This window comes from Lissotriton vulgaris, chromosome 1_1 (genome assembly GCF_964263255.1).
Source record: "Lissotriton vulgaris chromosome 1_1, aLisVul1.2, whole genome shotgun sequence".
In the NCBI taxonomy this organism is placed as follows: Eukaryota; Metazoa; Chordata; class Amphibia; order Caudata; family Salamandridae; genus Lissotriton; species Lissotriton vulgaris.
The window spans coordinates 1,893,751,782-1,893,779,129 of NC_141685.1; positions in this window are offsets into that span (position 1 = coordinate 1,893,751,782).

Consider the following 27,348-nt stretch of genomic DNA (forward strand, 5'->3'; position numbering starts at 1 on the left):
CCTGGAGCCAACCTCTGCTGTCTACAGATAAAAGCGTTGTGCTGTAGAAGTTGCTCTATTATGGAGGGTTGGGCTCTTGGCCATCTCGCTGCTGTGTGCTGCTGCAGGTTAGTTAACTGTGGAACGTGGTTCACAAAACCTGCGGGAGATATTGACACATATAAAGGTTGTCCACATTGACACTTTGATATGTATATATTCTTTTGTTTTAATTAGAAGGTTTGTGGATTCTCAGCAGACTTTGATGGAATTTAAAGAGATAAATATTATACTGAAAATTAATTGTTACTTTCTACATGAATTGCAAATATGTATTTATTTATTTATTTACTAGCAGCCCGTCCCGACGTTGTCCGGGTATGAATTGCTGCCGGCCAGTAGTATATTGTTGTGTAGGATTTCGTTTTGATAGCATTTCTTATCTGTGACAGGCCTGTGAAACGCTCCGGTTCACAGTGCACTGCTGATGCACTTAAGAGTGCGCGTTCAGTAGTGTGTGAACTCGAGTTTCCCTACTTTATTTTTCCTTGCAATATTATATAGCGGGAACTCGACAACATGGCATGAGCACAATTTACATTACAGATGAACACATTCATTTGTGGTAGGCACGGGGAGACAAAGCGATTTGCCTGGAATCACAGGATGCTGAGCTGATACCGAGACTCGAACGTAGCTCCCCAGTCTAAAGTTCGCAATTCTAGAACTTGTGGCGGGAGGTGTGTCTAAAAGTGTATGTCGGTGCTGGCCATCAATGAGAGAGACCTGTGCTTTTTTCAAATGGGTGGTGAAAAAATCTGAGTATGTTGCTGGAGATGTGGGCCGCCGTGCCTCCAATGTACTTACCGGGGGAGGGTAAACACCCATTATTCCGCAACTTTCTTTCTGCATACCATCACCCCTCATACTTTCATTACAAAACTACCATGACTCCGCCACTATATAATGCCATTATAACGCATGGCATTACATTTTATATGCTTTTACCACGCATACATTTACAACGAAATTTGTTGTAAATGCATGAATGGTAAAATAATGTTTTTTTTAATGTTTGGATAAGGTAAGTATGGGTATAGGGGTATATGTTTTGGGGTACTGAGGTATATGTTTTGGGGTGTTTGGGTATTTTGTGGGTTCAAATATAGTTTTGGGTTGTGGGGTACAGGGGTAGTTTTTAGGGTTTAGGGATAGGTATGGGTTTTGGGGTACAGGGGTATTTTTAGGGTTCAGGGCTAGGTTTGGGTTTTGGGGTACAGGGGTATTTTAAGGGTTCAGGGCTAGGTTTGGGTTTTGGGGTACAGGGGTATTTTAGGGTTCAGGGGTAGGTTTGGGTTTTGGGGTACAGTGGTATTTTTTAGGGTTCAAGGCTAGGTTTGGGTTTTGGGGTACAGGGGTATTTTTAGGGTTCAGGGGTAGGTTTGGGTTTTGAGGTACAGGGATATTTATAGGGTTAAGGGCTAGGTTTGGGTTTTGGGGTACAGGGGTATTTTTAGGGTTTAGGGATATTTTTGGGTTTTGGGGTACAGGGTATATTTATAGGGTTAAGATGGGTTAGTGTTTAAGGGTGTTGGGGTATTTTAAGGAGTAAGGGTGGGTTATGATTATGGGATGCAGGGGTATTTAAAGGGAGCAGGGTGGGATTAGCACACAATATGATACATGGATGAAGGGCAGAACGTACCACACTCCCCCAGCGATTGTCACGCCCCCAGCACACGCCCACAGCACAATGCAGACACGCCTACAAGGGACTACTTTGCTGGCACGGTTCTTTTACCTTTTAAATGTATATGGTGAGCGTCTGCATAGCCTATGTCCTTCTGCTGCAACTGCCCTTTCCAACGCTGTATTGGGTGTTGTGATTGGTGCTGTGGTTCCTGAGATTACCCGCCTCAAATGTTTGGGCTCTCTCTTTATTATATTAGTATGGATTTATTGCATTTGTAAAGCGCATCTATCACCTAAAAGGCATCCTGCCGCTGGCAGACTCAAGACAGCATAAAAAGCGGCCGGAAGCAGACTAGAGTTTCAGGAAGAGAAGTGTTTTCAATCTCCTCCTAAACAGGAGGAGATCGGAAATGTGTCTGAGCTCTACCGGGAGAGCATTCCACAGTTTTGCCGCGGTTACGCCAAACTATCTTCCTCCTGCTTTGATTTTCTTGAACCGAGGTATTGTCACCAACCTAGCAGAGGAGGATCGTAAGCTGCGGGCTGGAGCATACCATCTAAATTTCCTTTGTAGGCAAACAGGACCAAGATCATGCCGGGCCTTAAAGGTCAGACAGAGAGACTTGAATTGTACCCTCTGTCTCACCGGGAGCCAGTGTAGCTGGGCCAAGGCTGTAGAGGAAGAGGCTCCCATCGGCCACCCCAGAGCTAGTTTAGCCGCCGCAGACTGGACTCTCTGAAGTCTATCCATAAGAAAGCTTGGTGAATCCAGCAACAAGGAGTTACAGTAATCTAGCCTGCTGAGCACAGTGTAGCGTACCACTTTAACCCAGGCAGGAGGCGGTATTAGGGGAAGAATTTTTCTCAGAAGTCTGATGACAGCTAGACAGCCAGCTACTAGTTTTGATACCTGCACCTCCAGAGAAACCTCCGTATTGAACATAACACCTAAGTTACGCACTACTTTCACTGGCTGTACCGCTGAGGAAAAGTCCCCAGGCCAGAAGTTACAGGGTAGGAGAGTTTGCACCCTAGGCCTAGGGCAGTATAGCACCTCCGTTTTCTCCGCATTGAATTGCAGTGAGTTGGCTTTCAACCACCCCGCCGTATCTCGCAGACAGTTATGAAATTCTTCCAAGGAGGTTGAGTTATCTCCCTCCAGGGAAAGAATCAGCTGCGTATCATCAGCGTAGTTGACAATTTCGATGTTATATTTCTTGATGATTGCAACTAAGGGCCTCATATAGATATTAAACAGCACCGGACTGACTGCTGAGCCTTGGGAAACGCAGTGCAAGATGGTAGAAAAGGTGGATTGGAAGGGAGGGAGGGCCACCGCTTGTTCTCTGTTCTGGAGGAAGGACTCAAACCACCCCAGGGCCCTACCAACAACCCCCACCTCTCTCAGCCTGTCCAGTAGGATGGCATGGTTCACCGTATCGAAGGCGGCAGACAGGTCAAGCAGTATCAACACACCTGCCTGACCCCTGTCTGCTCGCCAACGAAGCTCATCCAGCACGGTCACCAAGGCCGTCTCGGTCCCATGGGCTGGCTGGAAGCCAAACTGCACTTCCTCCAAGAGCTTGTGTTGCTCGAGATGTCTGTAAAGAGTGCCTGCCACCACCCGCTCTACAATTTTAGCTGGGAAAGGTAGAAGCGAGATGGGTCTAAAGTTTTTCAAGCACTTAGGATGAAGGGTGGCTTTTTCAGTAAAGGGGTCACCACCGCCCTCTTCCATTGCGAAGGAACCACTCCAGTGGAGAGCGACTGGTTACAAACAAGCCGCAGCGTGGGGAAAATCTCAACCTCAAACTCTTTCCAGATTTTCAATGGGAGCGGATCAAGTGGAGAACCAGATGTAATGACAGAGGCCACTCCCCTTAACTCATCTGCAGTTACTGGCGGAAATTCCACAAGGGACTGAACTCCTCCCTGTTCGCAGGCTGCTCCAAGATTGTAATGATGGGAGGGAGGGGTGACTGAGCCCTGCTTCAGAGGTCTATCACACTCAGCCAATACCGATGAGTCTAGGCTGTTGACTCTGGATTGTTGCTGATCCACCCCCAAGTCTTCAATGATTTTATTAATTTTATCCTGGAATAATCCAGCTAGATTCTCACACAATTCCTGGGAGGGGGGATCTCATTCTTGACACAGACCGGGCTGATAAGGCTATTCAAAATATTAAAAATACTGCAGGAGCTATTTGGGGCATCGGTAATCTTGTTGGAGTAATACGATGCTTCAGCTATGTGAATCTCTTTCTTGTATTGTATCCACTTTATTTTCCATGCCAGCCTGTCCCTGTCCAAGTATGCCTGTCTCCAATTACTCTCCGCTTGCCTGCAAACCAGCCTCAGATTTTTTAGGCTGTCCGTGAACCAGGAGGATGAAGGTCGCCCCCTGCTCTTATGAATTTTTAAAGGAACAGTGGAGTCCAAGACTGAGACAATCTTTGAGCAGAGAGCGGCATAGTTCGTCTCAATATGCAGGTCCGGGGAGAAACACTCATCAACCCTGAACACAGGGGTCTCACCCTTTTTCTGGCCAAGGGACTTCCAATCTCTGCTCACATATTCCCTCACATGGCTAGATGTCCTAATAGCCGAGGTGCCTGATTTCAGAAAGAATTTAATCAGGTAATGGTCGGTCCAGGCCATGGGTAGAACATCGCCCACCGTAAGGAAGTTGATCTCTTATAAAATCATGTCCAACCGATGGCCCCCTATATGAGTGGCCTGGGGGACTCGCTGGAAAAGGCCAAAGCCCTCACATGAGCGGGTCAAAATATAAAGGCCTACGTTCATGGTGCCATTCAGTCAAAGATTAAAATTTACAAGGATTACCAGCTGGCTATGAGTAGCAGCCATGTTGGTAAGCAGTTCCAGCAGCAACAACTGCTGGGATGCGGTAAAGACCCCAGGAGGTCTATAGCAAATAATGCCTGTTAGGAGGTGTCTATATGCATTCTTGATCGTGAATCCAAATAATTCACAACCATCACATGCATCAAGCTCAAGGACGTGCAGATCCAGAGTGTCTCTAAAAATTACACCCAACCCGGCCCCCCTTCCACCAGCCCTAGGCCTATGCCTGATTTAAAAACCTGCCGGGCAGGCATCCCCAGCGTCAACCTTGAATTTGGGCAAAGTACATGTTTCCGTCATGCACAGAAAGTCCAGTTCGTGGGCATCAAACATCGATTGTATTTCAACCCTATGTTTAGGCAAGGATCTCACGTTTAAAAGCCCATCAACTATAGTGTCATTCCTCAACAAATCTGACATAGGGAAGGCCGTGTTAGACAGCAGCAAAGACCCCCTGTCAGTACCATGCTCACCAATACTGGTTAGTTCATCACTGGTGTAGCGTCTGCGATCATCCAGGGTGGCTGGCCCACAACCCCTCCCCAGAGGGGCAGCATAACTGGCGCTGAGCGCATCCTCGACGCGGACGGGCGCAGACGGGCACCTCAGTGTGCGCATTTATTGGAACCCCGGAGGTGTCCAGCCAGGTGATTCAGTCACCACTAGCCTGCGACCTCACTTGATCCTCCTCACCCAAGATGGCGGCCAAAGTCCCTTCCTTGCCCCGAGCAGTGGCTCCTAGTGAAGATTAAGCACAGCTACTTCGGAAATAGCAGCGCGGTAGGCACAGTGATTAAAATTCAACCCCCCACAGTAAAAAACAAATCAGTGCAAATCACAATAAAAATTTAGACTTAATTTGGAAAGCGCTATCTATGCTCCCGGCTCATGCCTCAGGAGTCTGGTGGCTGCGCGGGCGCCTCAATGTGAGCATTTATAGGAGCCCCGGAGGTGTCCAGCCAGGTGATTCAGTAACCACTAGCCTGCGACCTCACTTGATCCTCCTCACCCAAGATGGCGGCCAAAGTCCCTTCCTTGCCCCGAGCAGTGGCTCCTAATGAAGATTAAGCACAGCTACTTCGAAAATGGCAGCGTGGTAGGCACAGTGATTAAAATTCAACCCCCCACAGTAAAAAACAAATCAGTGCAAATTACGATAAAAATTCGGACTTAATTTGGAAAGCTCTATCTATGCTCCCGGCTCACGCCTCAGGAATATATATATCATTGTTTAGGTGCAGCAGTAATATGTTAGACCAAACCTTATGCATAAATGTGCAGGATTCATGGTTGCATAAAGATTTTTACACAGCCTTCCCTATTCAGTAGTATCCTAGAACACAGCCTAAACACTGCAAATCCAAAATGATTTCAACCACAGTTCTACTCCCTAAGTCATTACCATAACAGTGCATTGATACATGAGGTAGTTGACATTTTAAAATGTTCTTAACTAGGGGTAAACGTCAATTTTAATCATTCTATGGATGCTGACCCATGTAATGTCTACTTAGGCAATAAATAAACCTGTATTTGTTAAGCGCAAATCCCGTAAGGGTCTCAAGGCACTGGGGACCGTCGGGGAGATTAAGGGAGCTATTGCCCAGAGTCACATGGTGCTGAGCAGAGATCCCGCTGGGGAGCAACCCGTGAGGTCCGCCTTCTGGAGTCAGCCGTTCTGTCTGCTGCACCTCACCTCTCCCTAAGGGCAATTCCATGTCTATGCCAACTTCGCAACATTTAACTTATTCCCTTACTGACATGAACCATAAATGTCCTTGAATCCACACTCAAGGACTAATAATAAACTTCATGTCAGTCTCTGATTAGTTAAAGTTAATGGTATTGCGATTTCTTGCTTTCTCCCCAAAAAAATAACGAAATCTACAGTAAATGTAAAGTCAAAAATTGTGAGTTTATCTTTAAAAAAAAAAATGGCTCAAATCAGATGTTCACCTTAACCACAGGACTCCTTCGAAGTGGCTTTAAAATGTAATGTTCATCTCCACATGGAATAACATATAGTGCAGCAGTTAGTTATAATTAATCAAATGTAACAAGAGGTGCCAATCAACTCAAACTAAAGTCTGCTGAACAACATGTGACCTTTTGGCCTCGGTAGAAAAATAGCAATGAATATCTCTGTCACCTTGTATTGTAAAAAGATTACCTTCTACTATTGGGTAGTGCTGGAAATTGGGCCACTTGTTGATGGGAGTGAAACCCTAATCAAGCAGCAGCCATAATCTCTGTCAGGGTGAAACACAAGCAGACCCCAAATTAACCTATGCTTAACCCTCTAGGAGCTTGGCACAAAGCAGTGAGGCTTAACAGAGAGGCAATGTGTAAAGTATGTATGCAGTAATTCAAATACTAATACAAGAAAATACAATACAAGAAACATTCTACACAATTTAGAAAAATAAGAGTAATGTTTAATAAATTATTTGACATACATACAACAATATCCAATCAGTAGAACCAGAGATATGCAATTTGTAAGATTTAAGTGAATATAGCGTCAAAACGTACACAAAGCCAACTGAGGCTATACCAGGACAAACTCGCAAGTTCAGGCTTACCACAATGGAGCATGAGCCAGATACAGGGAACAAGTTAGGCCAGCTGAACAAGAGTACCTTAAATCCTGGTTGTAGAGTGATATGAAATCCCACGTTGAGGATGTGTTGGGCAGCAGAGATGATGTGATGTTCTTGTGTGGGGATGTGTCATACAGCAACAGTTTTGCGGGAGCAGTGGTGGTGGTGTGAGGTGCGTGGATGGATATGCTTTGCACCACTGCAGATCTGAGGAGCTGCAGGGGCAATGTGATGTCCTGCGTGAAGATGCGTCATGCAGCTACAGTGATGTGTTGTGCTTCTTCAGTTCTGCTGGGTCCACAAATGGGCTGAGGCAGCACCTTAAGTCCCACCTCCAAGGGTCCAGGAATGGGGTGGCACCACTTGTGGAGTAGGACTCACAGCAGACATAGTCCAGGTGCTGGGTTTAGGTGGTTGGAACCTTCTGGTTGGAGCCTCTGGGATGGTCCTGGCTTCAAGATGCAGGTCCAGTCCTTCTCACTGAAGCAGGAGATGAGAAGGGTAGGGTGTTAAAATATCGATTACAAAAATATAGCTGACATAAATATAGTTGTAAAAATATTGTTTACAAAAATATCGACACCCTATACTTAAACAGGTAAGTACATAAATATCTACTCAAAAATATTGTTGTAATTAATATAGATGTAAAAAATATCGACTTTTAAATTAATTAAAATTACATTAAATAATAAATAAATATAAGTACTATTAACAAAATACATTGCATTACTTTTATTTTTTAACTATTTAAAACAAATGAACTGCACTTTTTCATTATAAACTTAATAAATGTGTACATATACATATATTTTACACATTACTTTATATAACAACAATAATACATACATATAATTAAAATATACAATATATTATTAGTTAAAACATTTGATAGCGTAGAGGTAAAAAAAACTATTCCCACTCCAGAGGGTGCAACAGTAGGGAAAGCGTTGGATAGCGTAGGGGTAAAAATTACTATTCCCACTCCAGAGGGTGCAACAGTAGGGAAAGCGTTGGATAGGGTAGAGGTAAAAATTACTATTCCCACTCCAGGGGGTGCAACAGTAGGGAAGGGGTTGGATAGCGTAGGAGTAAAAATTACTATTCCCACTCCAGAGGGTGCAACAGTAGAGAAAGCATTGGATAGCGTAGGGGTAAAAATTACTATTCCCACTCCAGAGGGTGCAACAGTAGGGAAAGCGTTGGATAGCGTAGGGGTAAAAATTACTATTCCCACTCCAGGGGGTGCAACAGTAGGGAAAGCGTTGGATAGCGTAGGAGTAAAAATTACAATTCCCACTCCAGAGGGTGCAACAGTAGGGAAAACGGTGGATAGCGTAGGTGTAAAAATTACTATTCCCACTCCAGAGGGTGCAACAGTAGGGAAAGCGTTGGATAGCGTAGGGGTAAAAATTACTATTCCCACTCCAGGGGGTGCAACAGTAGGGAAAGCGTTGGATAGCGTAGGAGTAAAAATTACTATACCCACTCCAGGGAGGGCAACAGTAGGGAAAGCGTTGGATAACGTAGGGGTAAAAATTACTAAATGTATTTAGTCATTTATAAAATAACAAATATTCATTTTTATTTATTTAATCATTAATTAAATAATTAATCAATTAAAATGTAATTAATTTACTACATTTTCACTAAAAAATTCCTGTACACACACCTAAATTAATTTAAAAATTAACATAATTAATTACATAATTATTAATCAATTAACTAATTGAAATTAATTAACTATTATTTATTACACTATTTATATTCATTTAAAACATTAATTAATCTATTATTTTATTATATTTAAATTACTTCCCACCCTACTCCCCTATAAACCCACAACCCGCTACGGAACTATTAATACTAAATTCAACATAAAATACATTATTAACTAATAAAATACTACAAAATATACTACTTTGACTACAAATACTCATTAAAAACACTACATTACTTATAATTATTTAAAAAACAATATTTTTGTAAACTATGTTTTTGTAAACGATATTTTTTACAACTATATTAATGTAATCGATATTACTTACCTGTCTGTCGATATTCTGGTCAGACTATATTTTTGTCATCGATATTTCTTCCTGTAGATATTTGTGCAGCGATATTTAGGTAAGTCGATATTTTTGCAACGATATTCCTGTTCTGTACCGAAGAGAAGGGCACCATTAGATATATATGTTGCCAATTTTAAAGTAGGTGTAGGCACTGGAGGTTTCGACCCCAATGAGGTGTTAAGACATCCCCTTCCTCCCTGCCCTGGCTCAAAGTTGTCTGGGGACACAAGCTATTTGTGACAAACCCTATGTGAGTGTGTTAAGGCATGGCCTTTGTGATGTGCAAGTGTGGGAGGTGGCAGCTCCTCCCCCTCGTTAAGTTAGAGTAGCCCATCTTGCCAAAACACTATCTTTTCTTTGTCTTACTGTCTCAGAGTAATCCACAAAGACCGACGGACAGCTATACCTAATCTTATGGCTCAGGGAGAGGCTGCAGGCCAAATAGGTAGGACAAGAAAATGCCAACTTTCTAAAAGTTATTATATTAGAACGAGTTGCACACCTTTGCTTTCACCTAAGATTCACCAAATGTCTAAACTTGTATTTAATCATTGCGTACTCAATGGCATTGTGCCTAGTCCAAACAGCACATATGAAAATAAACAACAACATGAATGGGACACCTTTCTGCCCCAAACCATTGGCACCACTTTTTTTGACATTACGTTTGCAATATTATTTTTCTGTTCGTTTTCCTCTTTTCCATTTTTACAACATTATTTCATTCCATTGATAATCCACATGTTCACTTGAAATAATTTTGATCTTCATGCAAGGAAACACCATTTCCCAAATTTCTAATGCTCTTGTCAGGCCATCAGAACCTCACTTCAAGAACATGACTAAAGCCAAATACATCCATAGCAGTTTATTCAAATCCAATGCATTTTGGGCATCTAGGGACCTTCTTCTGGGAAAACTAAAAATCAAAGAGGTGGAGCAGACAGAACAAAGGGACATCGTGACAAGAGACAAGGAACAGAAGGCGAAAATGAAGGAGTACGCTGACCAGAGAAGACACGCGACAAGCACAACAATTAAAGAGACACCGTGCTAGTGAAACAGAGACGAGTAAAAATATCCGACAGTGCCTTCGCCTTCGCAAAGGAACCTTTGAAGGTGACTGAAGTCAAGGGGCCTATGATAACAGCATAAGCCGGCAGACATCGCATCACGCGAAACAGCTCCCACTTCAGAGAACTAAAGCAAGAACAGAACGAAGACACAGCACAAACGGGATCACCAACTAACTAACGTCAGAGAACAACGACCAAGAAGAGAATGCAAGAAGACAAAAAGACTGATTGGGGAGATGTAAAGGGACACTCTCTCTCTCTCTCTATCTCTCTCTCTCTCTCTCTCTTTCTTTTTATTTCTTTCTCTGTCTCTCTCTCTCTCTCTCTCTTTTTTGTTCACAACAAAGGGGGAGATGTTGTGCCTTGGAAATGGCACTAGGACCCTGGGGCACAGGGTGGGGACAGGGGACAAAGGACACCACATCCGGTCAGGGGAGGGGACCAGGGGTCAGTTACTGGTAGGACCTCGGGGCAAGAGGTCAGGAATACGAAGCGCTGCAGTGATGTACTCGAGATCCAAATAAAGAAGGTATAGAAGACCCTACCGTTTCCTGCGTGTTCTTTGGGGTCAGGGAACACGACAGTGACTTTGAAGGGTATTTATTGTGGCAAAGGACAGTGCTGAACGGCCTGACACTGAGATGGAGATAGTCAGACATGGTGAAAAAATGAGACTGTGTAAGAGAGTGGAACACAGGGAAATAGAATGGCGAGAGTTTCAAGACGCAGTGTGAGTTTCAGAGATAGGGATGAGAAACAGTGTGAGAAGTTATTAGGGGGGTATTTAAAGGCAATATGTGTACATCAGGAAATACAAGTGAATTCCCTTGAATGTAGCACATATTAGGGAAGGAAACTATTTTCAGCGAGTATGTACTCACCAAAAGTCACCTTCACTTTGCTAGGTGTTATTGTGGTCTTTTGAGAGGATTTTGTTTACTCAACACTTAATATCGAACACGCATTTTAAAAGTGCACCCTCCTGAGTAAAAGTCGAACACCACATTTGTTTACGTAAACCTACAAAGGTAGTAAGCCTATTGCTGTAATTTATCTTTATTCCTGGTTGTTGCTGTCTCCCTTTTCACCTCTTCCACCATACTCCTTCGAAACAATGCTTCCAAGTTACATTATATCAACCACTTCCATATAGTGCCGCCTACCTTTCCCTCATCAGTTGGTACATTCCATTCCTGCGGATTAACATTTGCAATGCTTGTTCCAAAGCTCTAATATGACTAATGACAGAGCGTGAGTCCGGAAAGCATAGGTGCTTACTAAATAACCCTTTTTATTCCTCCTATACCAGTGTATGACATTTGCACCTACCTTCAAATGTGCATGCAGTGTTTGACGGTACTAAAGGATGACATGCTAATGAAAACACGGAAAATTAATCACAGATGCATGTACATGGAGATATGAATATAATAAATCAGAAAGGAGGAAGATTGACACAGAGCAAAGGAATTACTGAGAAAATAAGAGATATACATTCATACGAGACATAAGGAAGAGCTAAGAGAGAGACAAGAATCCTCGTTATGCTTCCCACATGCCACACATCATAAATCCTACAGCTCAAACAGGAATCAATGAATGCTGAAGCTGAAAAACTAAAGAATTGAATATTTATGCTAATAAGCAAAAGACTAGTGAATGAAGAGAGTGTCTCATCGTGAGGGTCACACAGAGGTCAAAGTTTAAGAATTTAAGTATGTCACACACTTTGTACAGTAGCATCCATAAACTCAGCCATAGTCACTTTCACATAGTAAAGAATGCAAATGTGAAAGTGACAAGCACAAGAAGAAATGCAATGATAACAACATTACCAGAGAGGGTGAGTTTCAAGGATACACAGAAGGATGTGAGTGAAGCAGTGGGAGAGAAGCGAAGACAACCATACATGTATATCTAGAGGCAAACCTGTACTATGCTTGTTTTTACTATTATAGAAAGGCAAATATGTTCATCCAACACACTTTAAATTTAAAAGAGTTTGCAAAATATAGCATTCAATGTGCCCCATATTACAGCCATATTTTGACAGGTTTTCTGAAGAGCACTAATAATAATAATAATAATCTTTATTTGCATATAAAAATATGTGACCATAAAAGATACAACATCATCAGCACATCAATATAAAACAGTGATCATAAAAGAGAAAAACAGTCATGGAGAAGATAAGACAATACAAGCAGTGGACAACAGGAACTAAACAGGTGTTAAAAGACTCTACAGGCTAGAATAATTGGTACATAAGTCAGTTAAGATTCATCGCTTTTATGTTCTGCTAGTGGTTCTTAGCTTTAAAGCGGATCTTAGGTAATTACAGACGCAGAATAACGTGAAAGCATCAGGGGATAGTTTTTAAAACAGCAGAGCCACACGGGCCTGCTTAAACCTAAGTTTCCTTTGAAGCCCCTTGAGAAACACTCTTCTCGGGAATGAGTAGTACGGACACAGAGAACAAAGTGAAGGGTATCCTGTGGAGACCTATAGTCGCAGCCACAGGACACTTTTTGTTTAACATGTGCTGTGTACCCGGCGGGTACAGCCAGTAAATGATGTAACAAATCCTGCCTAAACCGTGTAATTAAGAATCTGTCGTGTGCACTGGCTATAAGGGTTAGGTATGGTTCTATACTTTGTGTTGACATGACTAGGATATCCTTTCTAACCGTGGGTTTTTGTAATTCATTTTCCTCCCTTAGTGCCAGGGTATATTTGAAGAACAGGTCTTTAATAGGTGCTTTGTCTTTCGAGCACACCCTGTCTGGGTGGGGGAACAAATCAGCTCTACCCAGCATGGTCAGGTCGTCCTTTACATATTTCAACCACAGGATTTTTAACGCATGGTCCATAGAGAGGCAGTCCTGAGTTATTTGCCTATTAAAACCTGTTTCCTCATTGGACCATATGTTCACCCAACACAAGAGGGGTTTCATTGCCTCCAGGTCAGAAATATATAAAGCCCCCAGCTCCTCATGGACAATAAACACAGGGTTGCTCTGGGGGACTTTCAACAGACGCCTAAAATAACTATTTTCTTTACTTCTTAGTTTATTTGTCCTCACATATCCCTAGACCTCACTTCCATATAAAACATTGGAACTACAAAAATAATTATACAATTTTAAGATTGTCCCAGAAGACCAGTTGCCTAATCTATGAGCAAAGCTTGCAATCGCTCCTGTGGACTTTGTGAGACCAAAACACTTGCCCTCTAATAACTGTTTAAAACTCAGTTTTTCAACGAACAAGACAACTAAATAGGAGAAAGCTGGTAGTTTCCCAAGAATATGTGTACCAACTGTGTAGGTGTTTGACTTCCTACTCTTTCTCCCTTCTTCCATAATGTAAGATGTTGTTAAGTTAATGACAGATCCATCTTTTCCATAAACCCTAGGAACCCATCTAGTAAAATCTGCAGACCCTGAGGTGTGCGAGCAAGAAGGACTGCGTCGTCCACGTAAAGTAGGACTGGAACTGATCTAGCACCTACTTTTGGGTTGTCTGCCTGCAGAGTCAAGGTGGTTAATAGTGAATAAAAAAGGAGCTAAAATACAGCCCTGTCTGACCCCACACAGACACTTAAAATAATCTGTGATGGTCCCCTCTTGCGTATATCTTACTGCAGCAGAAGTGTTTAAATGTAATGCCATTAGTATGTTAATTAAGGCCGAATCCACCCCAAGCGATCCCAAAAGTTCCAAAGTTTCCAGCGATTCACAGGGTCGAAAGCTGCAATAAGGTCCATAAAGGCTAGATAGAGCACCCGAGCTTTGACTATTGTGTACTTCGCAGTAACAAGATAAAGATTTAGTCATTCATCAGCCGTAGATTTGCCTGCATGGACCCCATATTGCACGTCCCTTATTATTCCATGGGCCTCATCCCACTCTGCCAACCTACTCAATACCACTCGACCCAGGACCTTCGCTGTCACATCAATGAGGGATATTGGGTGATAGAAATGTGGACTATCCCTGCCTCCTTTTTTAAATATCGGGACAATGGTGGCCATGGACAATGATAAAGGCATTTCTGTTGCAACTGCTGCATTTATTACCCTCACCGAGATTGCCGCCCATACCTCAGGATTACCACGAAAAAGATCAGGTGGAATCTATTCCCTATCTCACTTCAGCTGAAGTAAAAGAGATTTTGTTGATACTCTGGGCGATAGTCACTATCTGCAGCTAATCCTCTATCCAAGGCTGATTATACAGTCCTTCAAAATGAGCCTGCTACTGTTCTGGTAAGATGTTATGAGCTAGGTCCGTGTTATTAGAATCTTTAAAACATGGGCTGTTAATAACCTTCCAGAAGGGGGTGGAGTCCTTTAACTCCGCGGCCTCTTCTAAATCCTCCCATGCCCTCAATTGGAGTTGACGCTTCCGTGTCCTAACTACTTGTTTATACATTTTGTGGCAGGTTGCAGTCTGGACCCTATCTCTAGGTGATTGTTTAAGGGCCCTCTTTAGAGCTCTGAGGGTCTGTGAGCATTGCCCATCAAACCATCTTGGCGCCGCCCTAAAATATGGATGTGCAGGAGCCTTTAATAGGCTAACTACTAATTGCGCAATAGCTGTAAATGATTGAACTAACGCACAGCCCTGTATTTCTGGGTCTAAACAATTCTGAATCTCCTGTTTACCTCTAATAAAAAGGGAGTAATTAAATGAAGCAGTATCTACCTGCATCCAACGCAGCCGCTGCCTTGGTCAGTTGTAGAAGTCAGTCCCCCGTCATTCTATGTGAAACTGGGTGAAATCAAGGGGCAACAAGTGACATGGTTACCGGATTGTGATCACTGAATGCACTGTGACAAATATTAAAACAGGTAATAAACCTCCTCACTATTTGAGAAACAAAAATAAAACCGATAAATGACACACAGCCTCTTCCCCTCTAAGTGGGGGGCACAATTCTGTCAGGGTAATGGACAATCACATCCATTGTGTGGGTTAAGCCAAAATTATTTAAGAGCACACCTAGCTCCTGCCCTGCTTGGGTGTGTTCCATGTGTGGCCCCTTTTTTTAATCTGCAGGCCCACCAGTCACAATCAGTCACCCCCAAATTATGACACAGGTGGCAATTAAAATCTCCAGCCAATATTAGATGTGACTGAACTCAGCCTTCAGATTGTAATTTCTGTAATCGGCTACTTAATTCGTCGACCGATTTTAGTCCCTGCGAGTTTAACTGTGCCTTATAAAAATGTATAAGTGCCAGACAATAAGCGTTGCTTACCAATGTTAAACCCTGTACTATATCCGATTCCCATGGCATGGGCTTCCACCTCCCCTTAATCCTTAAATCTACAAACATAATAAGCCCCCCTGGTTTTCCCTGCACTAGACCTTAGTGCTGGGCAGAAGAAAGTTTTATAACCTTCTAAAAAGAAGGTATTTACTGGCTCCCATGTTTCCTGCATGCAGATTATGTGGACATTTCTAATGTAATTTAGCCAATGATCATCCGGAACTTACTCGCCAAAGCCTGCCACGTTCCACAAAATACATTTTAAGTCACCCGTGAGTCGCCTCACCTGGGGGCCAAAAGGGTTAGTAGTAGCCCCATCTACACTGGGTGACCTCCTTTCGCTTTGAACACTGCGCTCCTGATGGACTTCACAAGTTGCCCCAGCAGTGACCTCTGCCCTCCCACTTGGTTCCTCTATGTATTCCACCCTTTTTTCATTCATTTATGCTATGCTCGCTCCCACTGAGCATCAATCTTTATCATTCAAGTTCCTCAGAGGAGCAAATGCATTTCTTAGGTTCAGGGGTCCTCACCCCTCCTCAGGGCCACTACCTGCGGAGCCGCCCATTGTGGTGTATAATATTAGAAGGGAGTCTATGAAAAAAACCAGTGGTATTGATTTGATCCCAGAATCTACAATATGTGATTGCGGAGATGCAAACAAGAACTTCTGGGCCAGTGCCAGGTATCTGAGCTTAACAATCACGCTGTCCCCAGGGAATATTTTTTTAGACCTACCAATCCACGCCACCCTTCTTGCCATCAGGATGTGCCTTTGGTCTGAGGTATTAACCCCTGAGTGTATACCTGACAAGTGGGTTACCTTTTTTAAAATTTTATTTTACAGAGTTTTATATAGCGTGAACTTGGCCCGAATCGGGTATCGGAGCGCCTTACATAGCACCAGTTGCATTACATGAGGACATAATTTTTTTGTTGTTAGGCACGGGGAGATTAAGTGATTTGACAAGAATCACAGGATGTTCAGCATCATTGGCGAGACTCAAACCCAATTCCCCAGATTCAAAGTTGACCGCCCTAGCTGTCAGGCCAACTCCTCTACCTTATTTATCAACTGAACACTAGACCCCTCCTGAGTACTGTCTAGTCCTGGTACCCTCACTAGGACCACCGTGGAAGGACAGATTGCTGGGGGGAGAACTTTAACTGGTGTGATGGGCAAGCTGGGCAACCCCATTGGCCAGGCGACCATGGGCAAATCATCTGGCCAGACCTAGTCAGCTCCATGACCTGACCCCCGGTTCCCCCGGTCCTATTGTACCCCTAATCAGTGAAGGGTTCTGCGGCTCAACGCATGTCTCTACCGGTGGAATAACGTTAGAAATTAGATGATGTTGGACATTGCACTTGGGGGCAGCAGTCTGTGTGGATTGGCCAATCAGAGGCAACAATTTTTCAATATTCAGGAGTGAAACCTTTATATCAGTGATAGTTTTTGATACTCACTTAGAAAATCTTTAAGAAGACAAGAAACTTATGCCCCAATTTTTTCCTGTAGGGACCCCCACAGTTCTTCGGCATCCTTCACATCCTTAGCACAATCCTCGGCACCCCTAGAGTCTGGGACTTTAGTGTCTTTTCCCAACTGCTTGGGTGCTAATTTATTCTATACCTTCCTCTGTCTCTTCGACGCTGGTGGGCCACTTTGGTCCACAAGGTGAGTGGTAAGCGTCATGGCCCTATTCTGTGTAGTCTGACCAGCCGCAATGCTGTTTGTACTGGTGCTGATACTCTGGTTTGGGCCCCCTGATTCTTCTACATCCTCCCCCTGCCCTTGGCTTAAAGTATCTCCTACTCCATTTCCCTCCACCTTTTCAGCTACTAATGCCAATGTCAAAGCTACTAGCCCAGCCCTGCCCTGTGAGAGCCTCCTCTCAGCATTGTCAAGTTCTTTAGAGATTACCCCTACTGCCTTTATTAAGAAATAGTCAATAGTTCCCTTGGTTGAATCAGGTTATGAGCCTGTGGGGGCATTTTTCCTTTTCCCCCTACTGTGCTTAGATCTACAGGCTTGCCCGGGCAAGCCCAATCACAGGCCACAGGCAGGGGGCAGTTATAAGATCTGATGACCACAACGTGACACTCCCAGCACCCCCCTATCATGTTCCTGCAACGGGTTATAAAACGGGCGACACTTAAGTTGAGAGCTGTGTAGAGCCACGATTGGCTAAGGATATCCAGCAGCAGATGTTAGAGGTGTTGCCCTGCCCGGTCACCTCCAGTCAGTAACGGGAAAGGAAGGGCCCCTCCTTGGCCCGGGCTTTGCCCACACACGTCCCGCGCCGTGGGGTCGAGGCAGCGCTTTATAGCGCGATGGTCACACCTCCACCCCTCGGCAGCTGTGATGAATTTACAGCAATGCACCCTGGGACTCCGAGCCCCACAAGGGAGTGAATTCGGGGCCAGACACCAGCAGGTCAGAAAGGCGAGGATGCAGGTGTTTTAATCCTCACCTTGACGCAGAATTAGGTCGAGCAAGAGCCCGCAAAGTAGAAGCTCATCCCGTGCCACGGGGGTCGAGGTAGTGCTTTATAGCGCAATGGTCACGCCTCCCCCCTTGGCAGATGTGATGAATTTACAGCGATGAACCTTGGGACTCCAAGTCCCACCAGGGTGTGGATAAGGGGCAAGGGGCCCGATACCAGCAGGTCAGAAAGGCGAGGATGCAGGCATTTTAGTCCTCACCTTGACGCAGAATTAGGTCCAGAAACAGCCCACAAAGTAAAGAACACTTGGAAACAGGCATTTTAAAATGGAGCCCTCTGTTTTCATTGTAAAACCCCACATATGTTCACAGAAAACGAATGTTATAGGCATAACTTAACATTTTTATATAATATTTCACTTTACTAAAATGCAACAGCCTAACAATGCAAGGAAATCGAAGCAGAAGGGTATGTATCTGGAGCTAGGAAAAGAAGAAATCAGGATGAAGGGAGACTGATATAGAGTAAAAGCAGCATCAATAGAGTCACAGACATAAAATCATAAGTGAGAAGAATGAACTAAAAAGAGTCAAGACACCTCAGATAAAATTGACAAGGAAGTAATGCAATGCAGTACAGCAACCAAAGTTGCTGCATGCAAGAGAGATATTAGAACAAAGCCATATCTACTACAATATGGCACTGCATGTCTCTCCCCCTATGCTGGTGCACTTTAGGTTGCCTTGTGCCTTGCATACACCCTTGCACTATAGTGCAATAGTTTGTGCGTGAAGTCTAGGATAGGTTTACTACTGGAAGTGTACCCTTTCGGTACTAAAAATATGTTTAGACATCCGTGTTTGCATGTGTGTTTCACACTACAGCACAAATAGTAAGTTGGAAAAGGTTGGAGAACAAGCAATTTTTTCTCCAACATTGCATCTGCCTTAAGGAGGCGTACATTTTGGAGCAACACCCTGTCTACCTTTTTTAGTAGGTAGGACTTTGTGTCAAAAAACATGAATGGTTGCTTAGTGCTACATTGTTTTTCTTTAGAGCAACTATCAAGCATCACAATTCAACACATTGCAACGCTTTAAGCCGTTTTTGTGGCGTGAACCTGGTGCAAAGTGTTATTAAATCTGTGCCTTGATATTGTTCTCCACATTGCCCACATAGGGGCATATTCTCAAGAAGCCATCACCGCCCTAGTACCAGTTCTGCAGGGCATTTCCCCGTGGAGCTGTGGGGGGTGTTGCGATAGTCTCTCAGCAGCTGACACAGGGCCTGCCCCGTTGATATTTGTGTCAGTTTCGCTATCTGTATCGCCTTCTTGATTGTTCCCATGAATCGTTCGGCCATGCCATTTGCCTGTGGCCACAGCGGCGTTATTCTTCTGTGATTTATTCCCAGATACGCCATGAATCTCTTGAATTCCTCGCCGGAAAATGGCGGGCCATTGTCTGTTTTTAGTGTCTGGGGCGAGCCCATTGCTGCGAATACATCATCTAGCACAGGCAGTGTTGCATTTGCTGACGTTGATGCCACAGGTTTCACTATTAGGAATCTTGAGTATTTGCCTATGATCACCAGCAGGTAACTTCCTGTTTCCAAAGGCCCATAGAAGTCTGCTGGCAGCTCTGTCCACACTGCCTTTGGTAGTGGGGACATTAGCAGTGGTTCCGGCTTTGATGACGGTCCTGTTATTTGGCAAATGTAGCAGTTCATCACCATTTCTTCCACCATATTGTCTAGTCCCGGAAACCACACTTTTTCCCGCAGTATTTTTTTTGTTGCAACCATTCCTCTGTGTGACTCATGTGCTAGCTCTACAGTCCTTTTTCTCAGTGTTTTGGGCATCACTATCCGTGTGCCTCTCATTAGTATTCCATTCCCGCACTCCGATAGTTCTTCACTTATCCTTTTGAAAGCTAACAGTTCTTCTTTTTCTACCCCTTTTTCCACGTGGCTGTTGCTGTTCACTTGTCTCCATCTTTGCTGTTGGGTGATCTTCATTGATTCCTGCATGGTGCGATCTCTTTTGGTCTCGTCCTCTAGCTCTTCCAATGTGATTGTTGCTGGTGTACTGAGTTTCAGTGCAAAGTTGAGGTATTCTTCTGCCATCGCTGCTGCTTGTGATACTTGTGGCAGAGGGTCCCGCGATACATAGTCAGCGGGGTTGTGCTCTTTTCCTGGCTTGTGAATGATCTTGAAGTTGTAGTCCATTAGCTTAATTCCCCATCTCTCTATACTAGGCGGTATTTTTGCGTTCGGGTTTCCATAAATTGTTGTGAGTGCCTGGTGGTCTGTTATGATTGTAAATGGCTTTCCGTAGATGAACATGTGGTAGTGTTCGCAGGCCCACACCACTGCTAAACTCTCCTTTTCAGGTTGCGAGTATCCTTTTTCAACAACTAACAGGCTCTTGCTTCCGTATGCCACTATTTGTCTTGAGGAGTCCCTCCCCTGTTGATGCTGAGCCAGTATTGCTCCCAGCCCCACTGGGCTGGCATCTACCGTTAACTCTGTGCATAGTTTTGGGTTGAAATAGGCCAGATGATCCACTGCTGTTACGGCCTGTCTTATTTCTTCAAATGTTTTGCTGCATTCGTCAGTCCACAGGAAGCTTTGTCCTTGTTTTGTTAGTTCTCTTAGTGGTGCGCTTACAGTGGCAAAGTCTTTGATATACCTTGCGCAGTAACTTGCTAGACCAATAAATTTCCTTACTTGTAGACTGCAGCATGTATTGTACCAATTACTAGTGTGACAAGGACAACATGGCTTCAGGCCCACCATTGTAGCCTGATTTCTGCACTTTAAACCTGCAGCTCAACCTGTCAAAACCCTTTTGACAAGGTGATCAGTCCATCCTTTGAAATACTATTGGGTCACCTCTGTGTAGACTTTGTACCCCACAAGATAAGGTGCATGGTATTTAAAAGTGGGACATGTAGAAATGTAATGCTCCTATGTGCTTTCAGTGACAAGCCCCCAAAAATGAATTTTTCTGTGGAAGGCTCTGGTTGTCCTATGAGGAAAACTAGCATACAGTTTAAAATAATATTTCTGCTATCTTGGGATGAGACAATCTAGAGAAAGGGGTAAACCACAATTTGTACATTTTGTAAAACTGAAATTCAATGGTGAATTTAGATTTTTAATGCACATGTAGATAAAGTAACTTTTGGAAAGTTGCTTTATCCCAACCTGAAACACATGCAGCCTAATTCTTACCAGGCTGGCAACAGCTGCCCTGCTAGCATTTGGCCCTAACCTAAGGAGCTGTGAAAAGTACTTCCAGAGTTGACAATGGCTTAGGCCTGGTGACAGCATGGGTATGGTGTAGAGAATGTGGTACGTATCATCTTGAGAAGGGTAGCTGGGGACCTTCCAGGAACTTTACTAACTTGAAAGGGACAGAGGGGAATCCTTCCATTCATAGTTTAGTGTAAGGAGAGACCTGAGGAAGGCAAATCCTTTGTTCTTTAGGCCCAGGGTAGCCAGTTGGGCACAGTCCCAGTGGGAGGGGAAGCTGGTTTTAGAACTAATTTGGTGTAGGTTAGAAGGCTGGTATTTCTCATTTCTAAACATACTTTTGACTGGACACAAGTTTCCTGCAAGGGCAAAAGGCCTGTGCCATCTAGCATTCCCCCTAGATAGTTCTGGGTCAGTTTGCAGTTTAACAAACAGGATGTGCCCAAGGAATGTTCTTCAAAAGTAGGTTGGGGTACCTCTGGGAACTCATTCCCCATTGGTTAGGTATTGTCCAGGAGACATCCCTACCCACTGGTTACTGATCTGTACTAAAATAGACTGCACCACCAGCACCTCAAAACAGTTTCTGGACCTGTGGAAGAAAAAAAGAAGGACTGCACAGCTGTTTGAAACCTGTGGGAAGACTCAGTGGGCTGGATATATTCCCACTTATACCCAGGATAAAAAATTGGACTATAAGGGTCAGTTGCCTTACCTCCTATGTGGCTAAAGGAACATCAATACTTGCAAGAGGCCATTTGCAACTGGAAGGGGACTAAGTCCTGCTGGCAGCATCTGCTGGAGTGTGTCCTGACCTCTAAATGCTGTCCTTAAGGTCCTGGGAGCCTTAGTGTTTCTAGAATCTAAAAAATTGAGACTTTGAAATGTTTTGGAATTTCAAGGTTCCCGAGGCTTGGGACCAACCACCCAAATCACGCCCAAGGCAGGATTTCAATAGTCAAGAAAATTAAACTGAATCCAGCCTGGAGCAATTTGACACTCGAAAACCACGCTCCGCAGACCATCATGCAAGCCCATCTGACTTCGATCTGTCCTTCCCTGATATAGCCTGCAGCCTTGCCACACTGGAGAATTCGGAGCTCCAAAAGAGAGACTACTTCCAAATGTAGAAATCCTCACCCAGGCAAAGGACCCAAAAGTATCCATGTGGAGAGTAGATTTCCCTAGGTGCAGTATTTGAACTTCTCCTACTCGGAGTTCGTCCTGCCAAAATCTACGGCTTCAGTGGGACCTCATCCAATGGCTATCCAGCTTTGAGAGGACTCCCTCAGATGCAGTCTACAACCTTGCCCCACTGGATCCTGACTGTGCTTGTCCCAAGCTACTAAAGGGTTCAGCACAGATTAATTTAGTAAATTTGTTGATCACCTCAACAAAGATTGTGGTTGGTGATTGATTAGGGTACTCAACCCCCACGATCAATAACCCAATGTCTTACACAACCTCTTTATTATGAATAAAAAATAATTCTCAGGAATGTTCCTCTGGCTTGGTTATGTGACTTTACTCTCTCCACATGGGCTATGGTAGTGCTCTTAGGTAGTGAAAACAAAGGGCCAGATCTAAACTTACTCTTGAGCAGCCCTCTGTCATGGACATAGTGATAAGACCCATTGAGACCTTTTCTATTTTCATCATCTGCCTGCTGCAAGATTTTTTCATCTCTTTTACATGGAAGTGTGATGTTTTAGACATGCATAGAAGTGTGAGTATCATGTCTGCCTCCTATCTACTGTCAGTCTGGATTTTGTTTTTGTTATGTTCACTGTCATAACATTTTGAATGCTTACAGTGAAAGCTGACATGATTCTATTGTTTTAGTCGTATAGACAGATTTTGTACATGTAATTTGAGATGACGCATTTATGGACATTTCTTTTTGTCTTGGAGATAATTTAGTGTCTGCTTTATTTTATAAATATGAGATGAAATCAAAAGCCTTATGTATGATCTCCTCCTCTAGGAAAACCGTGCATGGTCTATTTATTTATATTTCCCCCTCCCAGCTCTTTCAAGCGACAGCAACCATCACCATCTACAATAACGGAACCATCCTCATGCAATCCACAGACCGTAGTTTAAATCTTCTAGACAACATCTTCCCCAATATTAAAGAACAAGTGGCTAAGCCCCAAACTGCCACCCAAGCTTCTCCCACCACCATTAAACAAGATATCACAACGTCACTCCCGTCTAACAGCCAAGCCCCTCCACTTCACCGCCCATTACCTGCTTCGGTATCATATGGTACTTCCCCCCAGACCACCCCCCCACCAACACACTACACTACACCAAATCCTCCCTCCATCTACGCTCCTCTATTACGCCATCCACGTTTCACACTGGAGACACATGTCACTTCCACGACGACTGACTCACACATTTTACATCCTCCCAGCACGACTGAGACAGCATATGCACCCCCAATAGATATTGTTTCCCCTCCTTGTACGATCATAGCTCCCCCCGTTAACATCATCCCTTCCATAACCAACTCTCCCGTTACCTCATCCTTGCTGCACAATGTTACTCTTAGCACGCACTCCCCCATTCCAGCCCTCCCCCCCGGTCAGTCTTTGGTACATAATAGGACACCCCATTACCACTTAGAAAACACGCCGCACTCAGACCATACATCGCACCCAAGTACACTTCCCACACCCCAGCCTGCCACACCCACAACTCAGTCATCTACATCCACAACTCACCCATCCACACCCTCACCCCAGCCAGCCACACCCACAACTCAGCCATCCACATTCACTCCTACTACTATACTCATACCGATACCTGACCACAGACTTGACAGACTTCCTACAACCCAGCCTGCCACACCCACAACTGTACGATTACTTTTAGAATCTACACTGGTGAAGCATGGCGATCCTGTCAGATCACTGTTTTGGACCACTAGCATAACGAAGAGCGGAGACACGTTACGGAGCCGTACGAGATGAGATAGGTATGAACCCTGTGAGACTGCAGCTATAATAGAGGGCATTTACATGAGAAGGGTTATATTTATGAGAGCTGTTCGTGTTTTACAGGCTTGACGATTGTTGTACTTGTTCTTCACTTTAACAACTGCACATTGAATACAGAGCAGGTTTTGATACGAACCCTGGTAAGGAGAACTGTAATATTAGCTTATCTCAGAGGGTATGTAAATTTAGGATATGAGCACGAGCACCATTCTCTTTACATAATTAGTCACGGCTGGCTTTGAGAGAAGTTCTTTTTAGATGATAGTATTAAAATAACTTGCTGGATAATGTGTTTAGGCAAGTATGAGAGATACACTTCCCTTTTTTTTAGATGGTTTTCTAGATATAGCACTAGGGGTGGTTTCTTTTGTCACTGCATTAAACACCATGTGGTTTTTAAATCAAGGTTAGCTAGCGATAACTTTCCTTGATCTTTCTCTTTTTTCACTTTTCGGAGATCTGGTGGTCACGGTGTTATTCCCCAGCATTAATTTCCTATCGCTGTATGAGCAGGTTAATATTGCATGTTAAGCAATTTGAACTTACAAAGATGTCTGGCTGTTTAGTTTTGGTTTTGTTTGTGTTACAGATCTGAATTGGAACCTACAACATTGCTTCATTTATCATCTGGCAACTGCATATTATTATAATTTGTCGTGAAATTTAACCCCTGATGAAGGGTTCATTGTTGAACCCGAAATGCATTGGGTACTTCTTTAAATTTCAGTTTTTGATTTGTTGAGTAAGCAATGTATGAATAAGAAAATCAGTAATTGAATTTTTCACTGAATTTATGAGTGTATTGAAACTGTGAATATACAGAAAGATGAGTTCTATTGACATTGCAATGATATGATGAACCAGTATTTATGAGAAAATAAACTGGAATATGAGAAGAGTAGAACAAAAGTTTCATTTTGAATATCTGATTAATACAGAGGCCTTCTGCTCATAGCTGTGCGATAGGTAGCATAGGGTATCCCCTGCGCTCTGTTTGGATACACCCACAACTCAGCCATCTACACCGACAACTCACCCATCCACATCCTCACCCCAGCCAGCCCCACACACAACTCAGCCATCTACATCCAATCCTACTACTATACTCATACTGATACCTGACCTCAGACTTGACCAGACTACAATGCAGCCATCCACACTCATAACACAGCCACCTACCACATTCATAACCGCTCCAGACCCCAGACTGGATTAGATCATGATAGCACTACACCAAATCAAAGAAGAACTCCAAGCTTTTAAAAAGGTGATATCGAGACAACCATGGGGCGCTAGAGCTACAAGACCGTCTAAATCGAGCAAGGTCCCGACCCACCTAACATTCACCTCAAAACTCACTCTACCCAGCTGGAAATCAGTTCCCTCCCATAATAATTCAACCCACCCAATCCGAAGCACCAATCCATTTTCAGAGAGCGATCTACTTTCTCTACTACACTCTTATGAACTCTCTCTTGCGAACCCCCTCATTCCCACTGCTATGTCTATCCCAACTATCCCCCCCCCCCGCAACCCTCACAGGTGTACTAAACACAACACTAGAGGAATCATCAACAACAACCTAAGAAGGGTCCCACTCATTCAGGATCCTACTTCTTCCCTCATCACAGCCCGTCTTAAATGCATACTCCTAAATTGTAGATCGCCTCTAGACACGCAGCGGACATAGCTGACCTCAATATATCACTAGACTTGGACCTCATAATTTTAACTGAAACCGGACTAACGGACCAATCATCGACATTCTAGTACCCCAAAACTACGATGTGCCTTGACATCACCAGCAATGTCAAACCACTATGCTCTTTACAAACCATATACCATCCACCAGGTGACAACCTCATCTTCGCCGAACACTTCATGGATATGGTTTCCACGAACAACGGCCGTCATAATACCCAAATATTCCTTGGCGACTTCTCCATTGGAACGACCACAATGATGCAGTGTTCAATAGTCTCAAAAATGTCCTTGATGATCTAGACCTTACACACATTTGCAACAGCCCTACACACAATAAAGGCTCAATCCTGGATATAATAAAAGTGACTCCATTCAGCTGGAGTCGTTCCTACCCTGTGACTGGTCAGACCATCATATCATCACCTTCTTGATCAAGGAAACAGTGAAGCTTAACTCCGTTCAATCTACAAGACCAAAAGTATGGAAAAGCCTCAATCTACGTTTGCCCCCTGCAGGTTCTTCCGAAGTCCAGGATCTCACCAACCACTACCTCAATGCCATGACCTCCTTAATAAACGAGGCAGCCCCCCTTCAACTAAAGAGTATCTCCACAAAACACTCCAAGCTCTGGTACAATGATTTACTCAACGAGGATAGAAGGTCTCTCAGAACTTCTGAACGCAATTGGAGATCAGTCCCATCTGCAAATCCCCTTAAAATGTTAAGGAAAAAGAGAAATGCATATTTCAGAAAGATCAAGCGGTGGAGAAGTGTGGCTCAGGGGTTAGAGGCGGCAGACCTGGAGCTTGAGTTCGGCCCGGGACCAGGGTTCAATTCCCCCGCCTCGGCGGGTCTTGGGCTCAAAATTCCACGGACTCGTTAATTCTCGCTCCGGTGCCTTCTCAACTCACGGGTTCACACTCTGCGACTCTGGGCAATAGCTTGCTTAATCTCCACAACGGCCCCTCGCGGTGGGATGCCTGGCTTTCACCTTGTGGATACCCTTCCAGGATTATCTCACAGGGGAATACCAGGACGGGTTCCCTAAGCAAGCGCTGAGATGCCCCAGGGTAAGTCATGCGCTATATAAGTTTCATTCATTTCATTTCACTAAAGCAAACTTCTTCAGCCACCAACTAGACCAAGCAAGAAATCGTCCACATTTTTGGGGGGAATTAATCAAAACCCAATCTAAGGATGCACCTCCAGGTCTACAAGACTTAGCTTGCCCACAACCCAACTGTGAAGAATTTTCTTCCTTCTTTACTCAGAAGACTGACAACATCAAGAAGGACCTCCTCAATGATCTAATCTTACACTTGGGTCCTCATACGAAAACCACCACATCAAAGTTTGACCTAAAAAATGACGCAGCT